Source organism: Cibotium barometz, chromosome 41, assembly GCF_041138505.1.
Source record: "Cibotium barometz isolate CiBa-2024 chromosome 41, ASM4113850v1, whole genome shotgun sequence".
In the NCBI taxonomy this organism is placed as follows: Eukaryota; Viridiplantae; Streptophyta; class Polypodiopsida; order Cyatheales; family Cibotiaceae; genus Cibotium; species Cibotium barometz.
This window is the reverse complement of record NC_141086.1, coordinates 17,328,175-17,335,252: the sequence shown is the minus strand read 5'-3', so window position 1 is coordinate 17,335,252 and position 7,078 is coordinate 17,328,175.

Below are 7,078 nucleotides of genomic sequence, written 5' to 3'. Positions count from 1 at the left end.
GAGGAGGGATTTGTTTCAGAGGACTCTAGTGACGATGAGGACCTTGAGTTGAATTTTGATGGCAAAGACTGTCTAAGGAAGTGTTTCAACAATAAGGCAAGGCAGTATAGGGAGGATGGATCAGTCCCGAACAATCAGTCTTTCAAAAAGTTTCAGGAGGATAATGGTTTTGATAAGCTAGAGGACTCTACACAAGACTCGGTGGACAAGAGGACACCGGCAAAAGAGTGCTCAATAGATCTCTGGGATCAACAACGTGTTTGTAGCAGATGAAGGCACTCAGGTACTAGAATCTCTCTCTCTCTCTCTCTCTCTCTCTCTCTCTCTCTCTCTCTCTCTCTCTCTCTCTCTCATATTTTTGTGGTATTCAAATTTCCTGTAGGCCTTTATGGAAGAGCCAGGTCAATTTATATAGAGGCACAATCGGACCTACCATGGTAGAGATGCTGCATTATCTTACTACTTGAAGAGATTATCAACTGCAAAGATTTTGATCTACGATAATTCTATGAGCCAACAGGGTGTCTTAGCAAATTTCTTGTTCAAGACACTCTCTTGCTTTCTGAGCGGTACAATAATACCCAAAACATACGATAAGATAATTCTTGTAGAGAAAGCAAGTGCAGTAGATATTTTTGGATACTACCCTGGCTTAGGAGAGCTTACTTTCTTACATACATTGCTAATGCTCTAACCTTAGGTATAGAGAATCCTAAGGAGTTAGATGAGTATGGAAAACATTTTCTACTTAGATTCAAGCAACCAGCACACCATGTTAGCAATAAATTACTTAGTGATGACAGAGAATCCTGAGATTGTATTCAAAAATTTCTTGTATCATTACATTCTATTAATCCAGCGGTGATTTACATAAATCTTTTTTTCTCTCCATTTGTTTTGTGCTTGGATAACACTTGAGTTTTTAAAAGCTTTAGATCTTTTATGTTTTCTCTTTTCTATATCTCTAAGTGTCTGAAGCATCTTAGACAACTTGAGGTTTCTTTCCTGTGTAGTTAGAGTATTCCGGCGGTAGAACCATTGGAGTACTTCATGCATGCTGTTTGCTTTTCTCCTTCCTCCACCATGTTATGTATGCCAAAAATATGCATTTCATGCCATATAGTGTAACTTTTCCATCCCTTGAGTGTTCCAAATACTAGGGTTTCCATATTTTTGAATAAAAAATGGCATATGGTTGTAGAGAATATGCTGCATAATATCAACAAAGAGAGAATTAGTTGTGCATCAATTAGTTGTGCATATCAACTAGAAGAACATAATCATGAACCTTACCATGTAGTGTGTTATGTTGGAATCTGTCCAAGCTATCTTCATGAATCTTTTGAAAGTTTGCAGGTTTGTTGTGTCCAGTTAACTTTGTCACACATTCTGAAAAGAACATCAATTGATCGCCAAACCTCTACCTTGGCATGCCTTGATTCGCTCTCTTGATCTTTCACTGCATTATGGAGGTTTTTCCATTATTCGTACTTGATTTTGCTAATATAGTTAGATTTATATACTTTTCCTATCTTGGTGCTTTTGTGTTTCTGGCTATGGAGGGGTTTTGATAGAAATCTTCTTGCTTTAACACCTCCAATTGATGGTTTCATTGATACATTGGTTGACTTCTTAGTGTCTTTCAGAATACGAACGTTCCCTCCATGTAGTCCAATCTTAGACAACACCTTTTCCAATGAGTAAAGGGCTTCTTTTCTCTCTGGCATCTTCTTTATCTTCCAAGCAAAGCTGTTGAAATATACAAGTGAATAGGGTGTGTGTGGGAACAAGCTCTTGGATAGAGGCTGTAAAAGAGGAGATGTAATTGTGAAAGAACCTGTGAAAAGGTGAGAAGAATCTACTGGGAGAGAATAATGGGTAGCATGAGGGAATTTAGGAGTGTGGAGATATTCTGGCAGGGAAAAGAGAAGAGGTGGAGAGAATCAGGCAAAAGGTGGAGATATCCTGGGAGTGAATCATGGAGAAATCAATGGGATTTGATGCTTGATGTAAACTCTATAAATTGAGGCATAGCCCTAATGAGAATTTGCTGGTTTTTGAGTATCCATGCCTACATTAATCTATGTGCTAATTATTCAATAATTACGTCTTAATCACTTGCTAATCACTTTGTTAATTATGTTAATTCTAGTGTTTGATCCACCATAGCTCATCATTTTGCTCAAATTTCAACATGGTATCAAAGCCATGCCTAGAATCAACCAGATTTATGAGCCCATTAGTGAATTAATCAGGATTAGTAGGTAATTAGCAAAAAAATCAAGTTTTTAGTGAGTTTGTCATCTTCCCCTTCACCCCCAGGCAGTGGAGGATCTCTAGCACCTTGCACACTCTAAATTAGGGCACAAGCTTCTAGCTTAAGCTAGCCAACACCCCTGGCTACCAGCTCATCGAAACGGCGCAGCAAACCGCCGAAGGAATCAGGAGAAATCGTCATTTTCGTCGGCGCCTTTTTTCTCTGCAGATTTTGCCATTGCTACTTCATCAAGTCAAATTGCTTCAATTCCTCCTAGCCCAAGGGGTAATCAAGCATGCTCTACAAGATGGTGAAGACAGAAATCAATTTCATCAAGTCTACAGTGAGATCCAAGCTCTTCATCAAATCTGCAGGCAGGTGACTTTGGTAAAACAGAGATTAAGCTTTCATTATTTGGTCAAATCTTGTGTTTCTTGGCTTAATCCTCTACTAGACTCATTGCTATTGATGCCTTTGAAAGCATTTGAGCTCATTTGAAGTGGAAGGCATCAGATCTGGGCTCCCCGCATACTCTATTTTCTGCACACAAACCAGAGCATTAATTTACTAATCAGTGATTAATCAGTGCTAATCACTGTACTTTGGTGCAATTGAGGGTTCAAATTAACCATTAGGTATCTGATACAGATCCCTAAAGCTTTAGATTGCAAATCGGAGTTGGTTTGATACTCCAACCATCTCGTACAAATTGGTTACTCTCAATTTAATGTAATTTCTGGTGATTTTATGCTGATAAAATTATTGTAATCATCTATTAAACACCAGATTGAGTTGTAAAAGGGTAGACACTGCCCTTGAATCTTGAATTTGGATCAAGAGCTAAGACCCCCTTCATATCACCATGAATTCAGCACAGGAAATAGCCAAATTTAATGGGGAACAGTTTTATACATGGCAAACAAAAACCATGTATTTGCTGATGAGGAAAAATCTGTGGGGATTAGTTGAAGGGAGAGATGAATGCCCAGAGAGAGGGAAAAATGAGTGGAAGAGTAGGAATGAAAAAGCATTGGGGCTTATTGCACTCAGTTTAAATGATGAGATCATTCATCATATCACAGGGATACAGTGGGCAAAAGATGCATGGGATGAACTCAATAAATTATTTGGTACACAAGCAAAAAATTCCAAGATAAATCTATTAATGCAATTCTACAAACTGGACATGAAGGAAAGTGAACCTTTAATCACACACTTGAATAAATATAAAAGCATTAAGCAACAGCTGGCAGCTATTGGCAAAAAGGTAGAAGATGATGAAGCATTAGCTGTACTTTTGAAGAGTGTGGACAAAGGAGATTATGAAAACATTGTAGCAACACTAAAGAATGTACCTGAACTGAAGATACACGAGATAGAAGCAGCTCTACTAGAGCAAGAGAGCAGAGGCAAAGAGAAGAAAGGGCTCGACTCAACAGCAGGAGAGGAAAAAGCATTCTTCACCCGAGGAGGATTCTCTCGAGGACGAGGACGAGGAAGAGGCAGAGTAGGAGGGAGGACCTTCACTTGCCACAAATGTGGAAAGCCAGGACACATGGCGAGAGACTGCTACAGAAAACCCAGTGAAGAAGGAACGACATCGGCAAACTTCATGGAGGCTCCAAGAGAAGTGGAGTCGGATCATCTTTTTTCTGAGAGAGAGAGAGAGACCCCACAACCCAATGTAACCTGCCCCAATAAAGTAAAACCACCTCTGAGCCACCGATGATGTAGGCCAAGTGGTAGATGTATGTGTGAGCACTTTAGTCAAGGTCGTGGGCACTTATAGTAGCCTTGGACACATAGAGAGAGAGAGTGTCAAGGACTATGGAGTTTAGGGACTTGAGGCACTGGTCGCGGGCTATCAAGTAAGAGGGAAACTTGATACAGGGTCCAGGTGTGCTAGGATTATTCACTTGAGGGGAGGTGTTGAAATATACAAGTGAATAGGGTGTGTGTGGGAACAAGCTCTTGGATAGAGGCTATAAAAGAGGAGATGTAATTGTGAAAGAACCTGTGAAAAGGTGAGAAGAATCTACTGGGAGAGAATAATGGGTAGCATGAGGGAATTTAGGAGTGTGGAGATATTCTGGGAGATAATCAGGGAAAAGAGAAGAGGTGGAGAGAATCAAGCAAAAGGTGGAGATATTCTGGGAGTGAATCATGGAGAAATCAATGGGATTTGATGCTTGATGTAAACTCTATAAATTGAGGCATAGCCCTAATGAGAATTTGCTGATTTTTGAGTATCCATGCCTACATTAATCTATGTGCTAATTATTCACTAATTACGTCTTAATCACTTGCTAATCACTTTGTTAATTATGTTGATTCTAGTGTTTGATCCACCATAGCTCATCATTTTGCTCAAATTTCAACAAAAGCCAATGTAGAGAAACACCAATTTCTCAATGATACGGCACAACGCATGAAGGGTACAAATATGTACGTTGATGAGAGGAATCTCAAATACAGTTCTCATCAATCAAATTTCAGTTTGGTGGTCTTCTCCACCACTTAGACTCTAGCTCTTTTACGAAATCCATGCAATAAAGGCAGGGTGACCTTGCGTTAGCTCCCTTGCTGCAATTGCATAAGCACTTAAGAGTCTTGAGGTCACCTGCAAGATGCCAGTGTACTTGGAAGTCTCCCTTGTTGTTGATGCGCTAATGATTCTCTTTCCCTTCAGCTGTTCATTGATCAACTTAGGAATAGGTGTATGATGAAACACCCAAAACAATGTTTCATGATCTTCTTTCTTGACTTGTACAGATAAATAGATGATGTCAACTTTCTTCCTAAACAAGCGAAAAACAAGTCTATAGATAAATGCAATATGATTTACCTCAAATGATCCTAGCCACCATATATTTGTTTCAGATTGCATGCTGAAATATTGTGGATTATCATCCTTCATGCATTTATTGAGTGCTCTATTCATTAGTGTTATTGTCACTCTTTCTACCTTTTTCTCTTTGATAATCTCACATTCATCGAGCTTGATGACAAATTGAGGCACACCCCCTGTAAGTGATGTCATAGAACTCTACCATTCTCTTTTGCAAAAGCTCCATATCTAGGAATATATTGTTGAATTGACTGTATTGAATGCTGCCACTTTTGCCAAATTGAACACCTCTTCAATGTGGTAGGGTTTACCGATGTAAATAAATACCTCTGCATTCAGCTTGTCCCGAAATCTCTAGACATCTATAGGAGTTGGAAGTAGTTTCCCTTTGGTTCCCTTGGCATCAAGAACTGAAGATAGTGACTTTTGAATAGCATTGTAACCTCTTCAACTGACTCCATTACTATCCATAGCTTCCTGTATTTCTGTTTTGTGAAGACTGCATTACTACTGACAAATTGTTCTATTATATCTCTTTTAACCACCTTGAACTTCTTTTCCTATACAACATTTCCTTTGCCATTCTTGATGTAAGCAAAGGTTTAAATTGCTTTGTTGGATGGATATTTGGATTAATATTTTCCTTATGAGGACGCAATACAACACCTTGTAGTTACAACATTGATAATTTCTGACATTAAGGACATACTCAATGATAATTTCTAACACATTCATACCTTATTGCTTGGATTCTTTTCTTTAAGCCACCTAATGATAAGCTTTAACATCAAGAACACAAAATAAACAAAGCTTTAAATACATCTCTTACCTTATTGCTTGGATTCTTTTCTTTAGCCCACCCGAGCTAGGCTTTAGGTTCTCAAAGCTCTTGAGCTTTCTCTTCCTTTGTCATAGTCCAATGCTTGTTTCCTTTTGCATGAATTGTTTCCGTAGTCTTGCAAGTTCAATATCATTTTCCTCCATTCTCAATTTTATTACCTTGTATTCTTCTGTTGAACGAAGAAGTTGAGCTGCTTGGTATTGAGAGTATTGCCTTTCACTATTTGCATAGGCAGCAATGAATTGACAGTATCCTAGCAATCCATTGACTCTATCTCCTGTAAAACGTAATAGAGTTGTGGGATTAGAGAAGTGAGGATGGGAAGCGATTGTAGGGTTGATAGGATAGATTGATTTATCACACCAAAGATCTATGTGTTACAAACTAGACTCTCTCATGTTTGCCTTATCATTTGATGAGAGCATTGTAGATTGTTTTTTGTGCTTTTGAATGGCCTCATACTCACTATCAAGATCAATGTAGAGATCATATTTTCTCTTATTATCTACTTCGTTAAGCTTGTTAGTAGAATGGTTGCTTATATTGTTGCTCTCCATGGACTACGTGTAAGGGTGAAGAGAGGGTGATAATATCTTGCTTATACTATCTAGGGGTTTATTAGAATTTTAATTCTAAGCGCGAAATGCTTCATTAAAGAGCCCTATCTTGGTGTATAAGATTTGAAAATAACTACTTTATGACAAGATGAAATAATTATATTAAAATAAGGTTATATTAGGATTCAAATTTATGACAAGCTTGCAGCTATTCATAAATGCAAGAATAGAATAGTCACATCTTAAAATTCAATTCTTTTATATTTGTACATTTTTTCTAGCGAGAGAAAACAGAAATTCATGAATTTCTTTAGAAGGCCCTACAAATGATCTCCAAAATGTTCTAATGGGTGTTCCAATCCAAATGGTTTGTCTCATAGTGGTTCCTCCACGCTACCCTAGTTGTTTCTATGATCTTCAACCTGGCAAGAGCCACCTTACGTTTTTCATTGTAGCCCAGTGACATGAAAGTTGTTGAGATATCGAGCTCGTCTAGTGAGGCGGTGGCCACTGATGACCCGCCTGGGGGATAGGCCCCACATTTACACCACTGGCATGGTTGGTGAGATCATGGG